Genomic DNA, 14767 nt, shown 5'->3' on the forward strand with positions numbered 1-14767 from the left:
ACACACCTCATTTTCACTGACTTCCCACCACAGGAAAAAACAGAGTTCCCAGCGGACAACCCAGAGTGCATCAGTACATTCAGCCCAGTACTCCCTAGACAGCGCTGAGCTCTGATAGGTCCCTGAGGATTACGCATTGCAAAGGTTTTAACCAATAGGAGCAGGCCATTAGCTTAGATGGAGTAAACACACGTTTAATGAAGAGCTGAGAAAATTGAACTGCAGCAGCAACTGAGACTGTGTGTGTGTGTGAGTGTGTGTTTACTTGCTGAAGTATCATATTTCTTCCCTGGCAACAAGAGCCAATGATAAACCTGGCTCTGTGAGAAAGCCTTGGGAAGTATACTGGGAGCTACTGGTGAAGCTTTACTGGTTTCTCCCCCGAGCAACTACTTCTGGAGTCGAGATTCAACAGCAGTGTCTCCCGAACCAGACGGAGGAAATCCTGTCTGTCTGTGGAGATATACAAGCTTACAAGGCCTCAGCCTTATCTGCTCTCTCCCTGCTGCTTCTATTTAAGCTCTATGAGGGAAAGGATGAGGAAGGAGGATAGACAGTGAAGAGTGAAGAAGTAAATAGGCAGGAAGGAAAGGAAATGAAAGAGCATGTTTGGTAGTGCTGGTTGTGCTGCGTCGTGTGGTGGCCATATTTAAGTTAATTTATCTCTTCATTAATGCTGTTGAAATGATTTCCACAGGGTTAAATCAAACCAAACTTTAAACACCATCATACTACTCATCTCTTCCTGTCTCCCTCCCTGCACAGATAGATGGAAAAGTAGTAAAGAATTCAGAGGAGAGACAAGATGTGGAATTCTGTGACTGAAAAGGATTGTAACAGTGCTTTGTCCTCTGATGCCAATGTTGGCAACAAAACAGGAAGTAATGTGTCCTTAATGTAGTAAGATGGAAATTAATGGTGTGGATTTGGTAACTGTGAAGGGTTTGTGTGGAAAAGTTAGGTGGGTTTCCAGTTTGCCCCGTCCGGTGTATGAGCTTAAACTGGTTTGATTTTTGTGCAAACTGGCTGCACTTTCTGGTCAATTTAAATAAATAAATAAATAAATAAATAAATAAATGAATAAATAAAATCCAGTTAAATCCAGCTAATGTTGTATCAGTAATAAGCCATATGACAAAGTTATGAACACAATATTATGTTTATGAGCAGATTATTGGAGCCACTAGTGTCTGACAGGTCATGTGCAATTTACTGCCAAGCCCCAATGTCACTGGAGGTGGGAGGGGGGAGAGTGGCACATGCTGTGTTTGTTTGCTGTAAAGTTTATGTCTTTTTTAGGGCAATGAGAGGAGACGTGGCAGAGTTAGTCTCTGAAGACGAAAAAAGCTGCACCAATATGATGACATTTTGGATTTGAAACCAATGAAAGAGGTGTCCTAACTGACAGCAAGAGCTGTTTTGAGCTGAACTTTTGTCGGATGCCGTGTTTCCATTTTTGTTGCTTGCTTTAAAAGTCATGAAGTTGAAATGAAGAATTATCTTTATGATGCCTCTTTATTTCACCACAAAAGCCCACATAAGGTGCAGGCTGCTGGAGGGAGGCCACTGGGAAGCTGAAAGATTCTTGTAAATGACCCTTGCTAATTACAAGCTAGGCCACTTACTGTTTGCTATATTATAGGTCATTTCTAGTAAATATCACAATACTAAATGTGTTTTCTGTTTAAAAAGTATAAACATAGAAACACAAGCTACTCACCCATCTTTTAAGTGTTTACGTCTCCAGACTGATCTCAAGCACACAGCTGATGTTAATGTGGTTTGTTTGCATGATGTAAGTGCATGTTTAACGGACTCAGTGTGGACAGAGAGCTCTGATTTTGCACAGTGCTAGTCAGACACTAGTTTTCTCCTAGGACACCATGTCATTATGTTCCACTAAGGAGTGGCTCCTGAGTCAAGTGGGTCATCTGGTAAAATTTGGTATACCAGTCTGGTACAGTGTTTGGGTTATCAAACCAGTTTGAAAATTATCTGAACAGCCCAATCCTATTGAGCAAAATGAATTTCTATGCAGCAGATTGCAGTCTGCATTCCGCCAAGACCTGAAATCAGTGCTGACCTCGTCATTAATTGGAACCAAAATATATATACTTTAATCAAACTGTAGTCACCAGATATAGGCATTGAACAAAACAAAGATCTTAGAAAACAACACCACTGTCATGCCACAAAAACCTTCATATCAATGTGCTATTAATCTGCATAACCAATGAATACTTTTGACAACAATTCATACACACTGGATGTTCACCAATACTTCACGTTTCACAAATAGTCCTACAGAAGAGATCAGGGTGGATGATTGAGGGTACAAAGTCTGTAAGTTTGACCCCAGGGACCAAAGTTTGCATTTGGTATCTAACTGAAAGTTAACACCGATTTCTTTTGACCACTAAGATGATGTTTCTTCAACTTTAACCCAGCTTCCTAACTCTACCAAACCATAACCACATAGATGACAGATCATATGAGATGTTCTGGAGTTCACTTATCCTATACTGTTCAGATATGGGGACTTGTTGGTATCAAGAGTAACAACCAGGACTTAAAAAGTGTGATGGAGGGGCATGGATTTGCATCATCTTACAACTGAACAGGTTTCTTAAACACTCAGAGATGCAATTACAGTAAAACGGGGATGTTTCTGTGTCACCTTACGTATTTATATGAGAAATCATAAGCCTGGAGAAAATGATATACAGAATATTCAAATTCTTCATTAAGTGCTGCAAATCCAAACTCCATTACCTGTGAAACAGTGGGCTGTTGACATCCTCTCTTTAACGAGGCGTGTTCAGGTTGTAGTCAGTGCAGCGGAGGTGGAGGGACATGTTCAGCATAAAGAAAAGGAGCGGCTTCTGGGTTTGGATCCTCGATGCAAATTTACTTTCATGTCAAGTCATCCAGGTTTTCAGTAGACTGGTAATCTTTGCAATATACCACAGTCAGTAAGTCATGTAACAGACTATCCAGTCAATGCAGTGTGACATCCAGACAGCCTCTTAGTGCTGCAACACAGTCAGCTCACCATCCACTACATCTCAATGTCTCAGTGCCAAAACTCTGGATATTCATCCAGAACTCTGAGTGTTGGTGTGTGTCTGAGCCTGTCTGAGCCACTGTGCTGCTGCTGTTAAAGGAGCATACCAGTCGTTTTGCATTTAGTAACTCATGAATATTTTTTCATTTAGGTCAAAGAGGAATACACTAATCTAAGCCATTCCAAACCAATTAGTATCAGCCATGATACATACCCTTTTAGGGGATCAGGTATGGCATAGACACCAACATTTTTGATGGTGACAGGGTTGCTAAAACTCCTAACTTCCATCATGTGCTTTACAACTAATGCACTGTTATCTAAAGGCAGTGCTACGGCCTTTACCGTGAAACAAGTCCTTCTGACAATGACATTAGATTTGAGGTTAGCTGACAGTGTCCAGTAAAGCATGATATCCCCTCAGACCACACTGAGATAGAGCACAGAGCTGACTGAGCATCCTCAGCTGTGCCTGAAAACACTTCAGCCATGTCTAACATGAGCTCTGTGTTTCTGAGTGAGGTGCAGGAAGAGACACATGATTTACTTCAGATCCAGTCCTAATTAAACTGTCCACACAAGTCTATAAGATTAGAACTCAAATCCCTCTAAAGGCTTTATCCGACTTTGTCTCACTGGCTGACATACAGGACAGGCACATACAGGAGGGATTCAGAGATGGAAACCAGACAGAAATAAAAATATCTAACATATGATTTTCTCTTCCAAATATGCATCACGACTCAAGTTGTTTTTATTGTCATTAAGCGTGGTTTACACTGCAATTTTGGGCTGTCCCAGGTGAAAAATGACCGACATGGGGGAAATGTGGTGTTATCTTTATTGGTGGCTCTGAAACAGTGGTTGTATGTCGCACAGTGAAAGAGGTTCAAGGATGGCTGTTGTCACAGTCTTGCGATCAAAGACAGCCTGGCATAAAATTCTGACAGTGTCAGAAATTTTGGATGACCATCTCACAGTGAGATTGCCATGGAGGCAAAATGTGCCAAAAGAAATATGTAGAATTCAATTAAAGAGGAAAACTTTGTGGAGATGTGGCAGCAGAAGCCTTGCCTGTATGATGTGTCCTCAAACTCTTACCATGATCATCTAAAGGAGGACCAAGCATGGAAGGAAATAGCATCAGAGTTGCAGCTGACAGGTGAGCAATCTAGCAGCTAGCAAACACACACACACACACACACACACACACACCACAGTATATAGTGCCCACAAAACTTTAAGTTATTTAATGATGTGACCCTCTATGTTGTGCTTCACAGTTGGAGAAGTAATAACCTGTGCAGCATCCTTTGACTCAGTATGGGAAGCTACTGCATTGTATGTCGTGGCCTGTGATTCAGTAGGCGCTGCCATTGTACAGTCTGCATACATCAAACATTGATGTCATACCCAATTTAATAGATCCATGTCACACAGGTAGCTTGCACTAAACTTATAAGATTGTTAAAGCCTCAGTCTGTAGGAGGCTGTAAGAAAATAATCCAGTGCCAAATATGTTAGATGTAAAACATCAGAAAAAACCAAGACACAATTACAAACAGCCTACATTGCTTGCTGTAGTTATAAGAATTAATAAAAAAAGTGACTTCAAAGAGACTTCAAAGTTCAAAGAGAACAAAACAGTCCACTAAAGTGTACCTGCATCTGATGCTTGCCTTATATTTTGACCTGCAGATGTATTCATTTCCCTGTTTCCATCACATTAACCCTGTAGAATGTTAAACAGCTTTTTTTTCTGTTCTCTTCTCAAGAGGGTATAAAATATTGAGCAGAGATAATTTTGTTCTGCCCACAGGCACAAAGAGTGGAACCTGCCCCTGCAAATATGACAATGTCATACATCCTGAGGGCCTACTGCACACGCTCAGTGGAATATTAACCTGTCCAGGGTGACATAATATGTAATTCTCTCCTTATCAAGGTGACTTACAGTTTTTCATTTCTTTGTTGTGTTTGGTATCTTGCTCTGTATGGCATCATGTTTAACTGCCAAGTGGTGTCTCTGCCAGTGTTTTCTTCCCTATGTTGATTAAATTCAGGAGGACTTTAACCTTCATTTATCCCATGCTTTCTCACTGTTATGTTACCATAATTATACATGTCAACATAATTATGCAGACGACATACACATTTACATAACCATATCACAAGGGGACTATGGTGCAATACTGGCACTAATTTAGTGAGCTGAACAAATCAGTGATTTGATGTGCTAGAAATTTCTACAATTAAAGAAAAACAAAACTGAGGTTCATTTTTGGAGCAAAGGAGGAACGATTTAAAGTCAGCACTTTGCTTCAATCTGCCATATTAAATACCAATGACCAAGCCAGAAATCTTGATGTTGTTATGGACAAACATAAAGGCAATTACAAAGTGAGCTAACTATTGTCTTAAGAATATATCATATCAAGGATTAAAGAACTTATGTTCCCGCAGGATTTGGACAACACTTTTCCATGCATTTATCATCAGTTAACTCCACTGCTGTAATGGTGTCTCTACAGGTCTCGCTTAAAGGAGCTATATGTAAGAAATAGTCGTAAAATCATCCTAATATGTCACAGAAACTAAGGAATAATGTTGATATAACATACTGATCTCACCAACAGCAATAGTACAGCCAGAGTATTCGCATTTAAAAAACATTTTTACAGTCCGCAAATCATGTTTATGTTTTGAATTTGTGTTTTGGCCTGTTGCGCCACCCACCACCGTCTACCACTCACACAGTCAGTAGAGTCTCAGCATCAGTTACAGTTACGACTGAGCTACAGCAGCACGGCAAGCAGCATTAGCAGTGTCCTGGTACATAGCATTAGCAGCTGGCTCCTCCTCAGCTGTATCCCGGCAGCAGCGTTAGCAACAGAGAAGCCGGACTTGTCGAACGGTCCGGCAAGCAAATAAGTCTCCAGCGTGCCGCTGTCCAGCAACCTTGAATCTGTAGGGGAGGGGGGGTGGACACGACTTGCGGCAGTATTTTGAATTTGAGTGCAGTAACCATTTTGGCCACATTCTTACATACAGCGCCTTTAAGCCCAATTTAGACAAGAAGATGTGCAACAAGATGAGTTGAAACAGGCAACTGCCAGTTCACATCAATGCAACAAGGTGAGACAGCGTATCATCCCTATGCAACAACTCTCTGTACCTCCATTCTGATTTCTAGCTTTTCAGACTTACTTTGTTGTTGGATATAATTTTCTTTATAATGTTTTAAAATTCTCCTTAAAATATGAATGAGGATAGTGATAGTGAGATACTGGCTACAGCTGCATTTGTAGTAGTGAAAAAAGATTAAAAAATGTAAACAAAACAACCATCAGATGGATTGTATTCATAATAAATACGCCAAAACAATTTAAATCAGCGGCAATTAATCAGTCAATGAGAATGTATGTGTGTTGGGAGGCATAAGCAAATAGAGTGAGCAGCAGCAGTGACCTACCGTCTAACACTGACACACAGTGATGATTGACACGGAGGGTTTAGCGGGGACGGAGCACTTGCCACAGCAAGCGAACCCACAGTCAGTCATTTTGACTTGACCCACAGACAAGCCGATTGGCTTTCGAAACAGGTGATGCTCTTTATGTTCTAAAACCAGCTGCCAGGTTATTTGACCAACTGAGTTTTACATGAGACCATCGGTCAGTTGAGCTCAGACAAGCCAATTCACACAGCTGCTACTTCTCTGCAACGTTCTAAAATGGTTTTGTCGCAAATCATTGGTCTGAACTGGGATTTAGAAAATCAACAAGACAGCTGCAGCTGATTCAGAACACTGTTGCTCAAGTCCTTACTAAAGCCGGATTTCCACTGGATGCGTGTCCGTTGCAGAACGGCAGCGCTGGTTATCCGCTGCGTGCTCTGCCGTCCGTCAATACCCACCGGCTACGTTTGCTGTGCGGTATGGTGCAGCTCCGCCAGAAGACATCTCGGTGCACTGCCATGATTAATATCTCCTCGTCCATGGTGTTCACGGGGTGAAATGACGTCTGAAAACCTCTGACCTGTTGACTTCAGGCCTGCCTCTGCCCATTATGTAGTTTTTAAGGTGTAGTACAGGGAAATATGATCCGCGGTGAACACTGTGTATTTTATTTTGAAAATTAACCGGATGTTTTATTGTGTTTCTTTGCACGACTTCCTGCCCCACACGATCTGCTCTGTGCTGAATTGCTACGTTGTGCTCCGGCGTCCGGCAAATATAGAAGTCCTGTCTATCTGTTGCGGAGGGCTCCGGAGTGCTGGAGCTGAGACGGAGCCGGAACGCAGCACAGCCGCAGCCGGTGGAAACACACATTGACTAGAATCGAATCCTATCGGCGCAACCAACACGCATCTGGTGGAAATTGGCCGTAAGACCAAGAAAATAGAAAACATCCCCCAAGTCCTGAGGTCTTTACACTGGCTTTCTGTCTATCAGAGAATTGATTTTAAATTACTAACATGAATTTATAAAACACTAAATGGATCAGGTCCAAAATATATTTTTCTGATCTTCTGCTACATTATGAGCCATCGAAACCTTTCCAACCTAATCACCAGAATAATTGTTGGCATTGTACATTTCTGCAAACTACAGAAACGTGACATTCATATGTTATTATGTAATGGGTATGTTGAAACTTGACGTTTTAGCAACACTAGACTTAACATGTGGCTAGGTTTAAGCACAAAAACCATTTGATTATAGTTAAAAAAAGGGTCATGTTTTGGCTTAAATTAACCGGTTTTAGGGGCACAATTCTACCCATCTAAGTCTCTGTAAAAACAAATGCACAATCCCTGCTGGAAAACGGCTGTGGTTTGCTATGAATCACCCACATTAGGGGGCTAAAAGCTGCTGGAAATACAGCACTGACACGCAATATCACAACCAGATTTGCTCGCTCAACAGTGGTCTGCAGCTTGGCAGGCATTTCCCCTAGGTGTGACGACATTCATCATCCCCTTCCCGACAATAGTGTCAGCTCATAAACTATGTCGCTGTAGAAACATCGATGTGATACATATGAAATGTGCCAATGTAGCATTTTCATTTTTTTGCAGAAATGTACAGTTTTCCTCTAGCAACTGGGTCTCTGATTTCTCAAGTTGCCTAGGCCGGGTCTGCTTCTGTCCCCAGAGTCAAAAATAAACATGGGAAAGCAGCATTTAGTTTTTATAATCCACATATTTGGAACAAATTCCCAGAAAACTGCGGGGCTGCTGCAACTCTCAGTTCTTTTAAATCAAGGCTGAAGACTTTCCTGTTTACTGCTGTCTTTTATTAAATCAAATAACTTTCAAATCGTGTCTCACACTGCAAGTAACTTTTATTCTTGCTTTTTATAACTGTCTTATTCTGTTTTAGCTTGTTTTTATTTTGTATTATCTTCTTCTTCAATGACTGTTTTTATTTGCTTTTCTGTAAATGTCCTTTAAAAATGTTTCAATTTATTATTTTTTTGTACACATTGTCTCAATGTTTTTGATGCCTAATGTAGAGCACTTGCCCTGTTGCTGAAATGTGCTATATAAATAAACTTGCCTCATTTTGCTGGTTGATGAGGAAAAAAATAAATACAGAAAAAATAAAAAAGGGAATAAAAAGTGAGAAAATCAGCAGCCCTCTGCAGTGTTATCAGTAAACCGTAGGAGACGCAGTCCACAGCATGAAGCTGAATGAAACTAATTAACCTGTCCAACAATATTTTCTGTGATCACTGTGGAAATCAAATCCCACGGTGGCAAATTATGCCTGACATTGTATGTCCACTAAAGCATAATGCCACCATGGGCTCATATCCGCTGAGTTAGATTACAAATGTTCTGCAGTACATGAGCACAGTCAAGCTGTCTGCAGCACAATAGTCTGAAAACTGCACTCATTTATCAAGAGCCATCACACAGAGGAATAAATGGAGGGAAAGCAGAGCTGAGGTTTTGTTAAGATTAGAATAACACATTATCTAGCTGTAGTTTATTAACAAATGCACGCAGCGGGGTCTGAAACCAACAGGCTGACGGTCTAAAGATCACTGAAACCTTATAACATGCCTGTGTGAATACAAAATAACTTTTCAACTAAAATCTTGAACATGTTTGTCATGTCATAAGTATTCACGGGATCATGTTATTGAATTTTTAACATGTGAAGTTATGAATCCTTTTTTGAATGCACAAGTGCAATGGCCAGCAAGTCAAGCTGGTCTCATTCCCAGCTTATAAATACCGACACCTGGTCAGTGGCCCTCAGCATCAGATACCGATGCACCGGGGCCCCTTTTAGTGGCAGTATGAGATGCAGCTGCCTGTTCCGACTAACTATTGTAGAACAAAATGCAAGAAAGTCTGCATAAGGTGGGTGGTACAGGAGGTAGATGGGTCCAACAAACTCTGGACTTTCAGGGTTTTTTTTCAAGTGAAACCAAAGGTAAATCAAGTTTTTTTAAATAACGTATTGTGCTAGCATGTGTAGCATACGACACTAGTGACATATGTCCTATGACATTACATTATTTTAGTTACAAACATCATTTTTTCAGCCAAAGCAAAGATTTTTTTTTCTAAACTTCACCATGTGCTTTTGTTGCCGAAACCTCAGGAAGTAAAAAAAAAGACATTTAAAGGCGCTGTATGTAAAAATGTGGCCAAAATGGTTACTGCACTCAAATTCAAAATACTGCCGCGAGTCGTGTCCGTCCCCCCTCCCCTACAGATTCGAGGTTGCTGGACAGTGGCACGCTGGAGACTGATTTGTTTGCCCACGGGCGGCTGCTGTGGCAGGGCCGCATCATCGCATCCTTGATCTTCGGTTTTCCAGCAGACCGTTCGAGCAAGTCCGGCTTCTCTGCTGCTAATGCTGCTGCCAGGATACAGCGAAGGAGGAGCCGGCTGCTAATGCTATGTACCGGGACACTGCTAACGTTGCTGCCGGGATACAGCTGAGGAGGAGCCGGCTGCTAATGCTATGTACCGGGACACTGCTAACGCTGCTGCCGAGATACAGCTGAGTATTTAAATACTTTGTGTCCTGCTGTCTTCAAATGGCTGATTTGATGAACTAGAGAAGAAACTTCACAGTCGGTATGACGCAGCTTGTGTTAATTTTTGATGCAGATGTCAACTCATCTAATGGTCCAGGTTCCAGTGTCATTGCCTCCAACAAAAATGAAATTGCCCTCTGTGTTGATTTGAAAAGAAAAGAATAAAGTATCTTTACTTATGTGAGAGCTAAATCAAAGCAGGTCATATCCTCCTGGTCGGAACATGTCTGAGAAATGTAAAGGAAACACTTTAAGTAGATCACCAACCAATCTCAACTAGCATCTCATCAGATTAAGATGCAAGCAAAGCATGTTACCCATCATTTCAGGAGTGAGGTGCAACATTAACACATCTCTCACATCCACTGAGCTGCCTCACACAGACCTACTGGGGGGGCATTAGCACACAAAAGTAAAGCCAAGCAGCAGATCAGGCTGCTGTTATTGTCTCACAGCCGGGCCTCTGGAATTCTTTTCAGCACAGATGAAGAATGAAAAATTGCCCTGACATTTACAGCACACATCCCGCCGCAGCAGAGTCGGCAAACAGCGGGAGAGCCACAAGACCGTGTTGAGATTTTTGCCATTATTAAGTTATCCTCGCTAATTTAGAAGATTAAGGCTGAAATCCCACATTAGAGCTCATTTCTCAGATGTTTGCTTGCAGCATACAGATCCAGTGATACTGAGTCTTCTGCAACTTTGTGTTTGATGAGCAAGTTAGTTTAGGAGGTGTCAACAAACCCTGTAATATTTATCAAACCAAAGCTAGCTTGATCCCAATTGGCCTTTTAGTGGGAGATTGCATAAAGGTAGATCAGAGACAATCAACTTGCTTTGCCTAGGGGGCCACTCCCACAAAGTGACAGGAGGCCAGGTAATAAACAAACATTAGTAGTATTTATCAGTATGTAAAATAAGTGAATTGCCTGTTTTCAGCCTTTCAACATTAACTGTCCTCATTCATCTTTTCCAAGATGTAAATCCAGTCATAGCAGGGCGAGGGCAAGGGCGGTTCTAGGATTTGAGGAGATTTGGGGTTTAACCCCGACCTCTGTCGGGGGGTCTAGGGGACCCTTCCCTGACTTTTTTTTTTTTAAACAAACAAGCTCTATTTAAATGCTTTTTAATGCACTCTGGAACCATATTTACAGTCAAAGTACAAATGGAAATTTCAAGAGTAACTAAATTTATTTTCATTGTCATCGAAAATGGAAGGCAGAACAGATGGCATCACTAAGCTAGAGGATCAATAAGAGGAAACAGACGGGCGTGTAGCAAGTCTCCCTTTCACACAGGAGACCAGAGACCTGCCGTTAAAAACTACTGTTTCATATTAGGGATGTCACGATTATAGATTTTCTTGGTACGATTATTGTCAGAGAAATAATCACGGTTTTACGATTATTATGCATTAATTAATTTCACACTATAAATGTGTAAAATCACATGAACACTCCTTATAGATCTTTAAGTTTCATTTATTTCCATGTGCCCCTGCTTTTTCTTTTATCTCTCAATACAACAGCGATGGTTATAAGTACGTGTGGTGACTATTTTGTTCATGTATGAAAATATAGTAGCCGTACAACCGGGCTTGGTAAGGTTGTATGGTTGAGTGTTTTTAGGTTGATGTAAAAATAAACAATGAGCATTTGTGAAATTCCGCACTCGTGTGGACGGGGGTCATCCCTATATTCCCCGGGTTCTATGTTCCCCAGGTTTAAAAAAAAAAAGGGTCCTATGTTCCCCGCTTTCCCCAAAAGGAAATATGTTCCCCGCTTTGTATGGGCAACATTCCCCTGCAACAGCGGGGAACATAGAACCCTTTTTAAGAAAAAGGGTTCTATGTTCCCCGCTGTTGCCGGGGGACATAGGACCCTTTTGAGAAAAAGGGGTTAGGGTTAGGGGTTAGGACCCTTTTTTTTTTTTTTTTAAAAAAAAAAAGGGGCCTATGTTCCCCGGGTCCTTTTGGGGAAAAGCGGGGAACATAGAACTATGTTCCCCGGTCCCATACAAAGTGGGGAACATAGGACCCTTTTGGGGTCCCATACAAAGTGGGGAACATAGGACCCGGGGAACACAGAACCCGGGGAACATAGGTACGCTCCCATGTGGACGTGAGTTTCTGCCTGTCGTCTCACTCCAAAGAGCTACACGGACCCAAAACCATTACAACCTCATGCTGTGTGCACACAAACTGCAAAACTATCCATCAAAAAAGTTTTTGAGACGTGCCTTAGCTTGTCACGTTGCACTGTAAGCCCAACTCGTATCATATCACTACGCCATTAATTGCAAATGACACGCTAACATATAATTTTTAATTCAGTGTTACATTAGATGAATTGAGATTAACGTATTTTAACCCAGTGATTGTGCATTTACCTTTACTTGCAAATGTAAGGCCGGGCGGTTGCCCCGCAGGTGCTGTATCATGTTGCTCTTGTTTGATCTTTTGGCCGCGACTTTTTTGCGGCACGTTTTACAAACTGGAAAGCTGTCGTCAACAACGACCCCTTGGTCATTTTAGCAATAGCCAAAATGATCCCACACGGCTGACTTTATCCGTTTTTTTGGGGGGAATAAGTCTTCTTCATCCATACTTCATCACTCGGAGACGCCGCTTGTGTAACTTTGTTTTCGTTCTGTGCGAGTTGCGCTGATCTACTGTATATGGTTCCGCGTTGTGGCATAATCTCTGGAGAGTGGCAGTGTTGAAGAATCTTTACGAATAATTAACCGTGGCGTTTAAAATCGTGGTTAATAGTGACATCAAGTAATTGTGACATCCCTATTTCATATAAAGTGGCAACAGTCTTTCCCTAGCCTTCACCATACCAGTTATCATGCACTGATACCCAATGGTATCTGGTTTTCTGACCCCCCCAGACCCCCCCAATAAAGCAAAACTGCACATTTCAGAGTGGCCTTTTATTGTGGCCAGCCTAAAGCACACCTGTGCAATAATCATGCTGTCTAATCAGCATCTTGATATGCCACACCTGTGAGGTGGGATGGATAATCTCGGCAAAGGAGAAGTGCTCACTAACACAGATTTAGACAGATTTGTGAACATTATTTGTGAGAAATGGTCTTTTGTGTATATAGAAAATGTTTTAGAGCTTGGAGTTCAGCTCATGAAAAATGGGAGCAAAAACAGAAGTGTTGTGTTTATATTTTTGTTCAGTGTAGTTACAGCTGGATGTCAATGCTGCCTCGTCAGCCTGACCTTCAGAACTCACAGCTGTCCAAGCTTTTGCTAACTTCAGTCCCAGAAATGTTGTTTTTATCTCCACCTAGCATGAGTGAGGGGTAAGTGACACTTCTCTTACTTTTTATTGTGATTTATGACAAGTTGTGCAACACTGTACGATATATTCTGTGACAAATTATGCACAAAACTGTCTCCATTCTACAGCTTATCCCTATTTGATTGATAAGCCAACCTGCAAAACAAGTGGTGTTTTTTATTATTTTGCACTGGCCCATACGAAAACTAACTTGTACTTTGAGTGACTTATAAACCAGGTACTTTTTGTTTGCATTTACTTTTTTAATTTTCTCTTTTACTTGAGTAATTTTTTTATGGCAGTAATTTAACTTTTACTTGAGTTTAGATTTTCAGTATTGCTTGTACTGTGAAGACATACGTAACTAATGACACAAGGAGTTGAACCCCCTACCTCACTTGACAGCTTGGGAATCATTCAGTGTGTGTGTGTGTGTGTGTGTGTGTTTCTTCAGCCTACATGATATTTAAATACCTTTTACTCTATGATGTTGCTCACTCAAAGAGGCTGTAGTGGTCATTTAGTTGATGAAAGAGAAATCTGAAGAGCTCTTGCTTTGATTGATCTAAGTCAAATGGCTTCTCTCTCCTTCCCTCCCTCCCTCCCTCCCACACACACACACACACACACACACACACACAGTAAAAGATGCAGAAACTGTTGTTTAGACTGCTGTAAATCAAATGATAAAGACATGCCAAGAAAATGAATTTTGGCAACAGAGTGTTTCTTCTATCTCTAAAGCACAGATATGTTAACACACAGTTGTATACACACACACACACACACACACACACACACACACACAAATCTGCCTTTATCACTACTGGCACTAAAACATATTTGAAAAATGACTTTCCTTAATGACAAATAAAGAAATCAACTGCTCTGTGAATAAAAGGCAGTTGCTACAGTTCTGGGCTCAAATACAGGTGACCTGACCCTCAACAAACTGAACAACAAGAAAGGAGAAAGATGCCAAACAGCAGCCAAAAGAAGCTCATCTACTGTTTTTAGCAGCTCTGGCACTTTGGCAGAAAACCAGCCGTCGTTAAGGAAAGCGCTGAACTAATTAGACAGACAGTCGAAGAGCCTGGTGCTTTATGGAACTGACTACAATTGCCGCTGTGGCACGAGATAACACAGAGCAAATAAAAAGGAAATGTGAATCTGAGCTCAGAGAAAATATTGAGAGTGAAACAGAAAGAAATACACAAAAATGTTAATATCATCACTTGGGGAAACACATGGAAAGAATACTAATTATTAGGTGCTAGTCTTGTGGTTTTTCTTCCCCTGTACTATTAGCTTAATGAATGTAAATATTAGAATGGACAAATAGATTAAAGGGC

At 41.2% G+C, this 14767-nt stretch overlaps 1 protein-coding gene across 2 annotated transcripts in view; it reads right to left on the reverse strand.

The window, feature by feature from the left end:
* Window positions 1-14767, reverse strand: part of LOC117260308 (leucine-rich repeat and fibronectin type III domain-containing protein 1-like protein) — a 575214-nt gene that overhangs the window by 248059 nt on the left and 312388 nt on the right. The window lies entirely within an intron of this gene.

The sequence above is a fragment of the Epinephelus lanceolatus genome, chromosome 4, assembly GCF_041903045.1.
Source record: "Epinephelus lanceolatus isolate andai-2023 chromosome 4, ASM4190304v1, whole genome shotgun sequence".
In the NCBI taxonomy this organism is placed as follows: Eukaryota; Metazoa; Chordata; class Actinopteri; order Perciformes; family Serranidae; genus Epinephelus; species Epinephelus lanceolatus.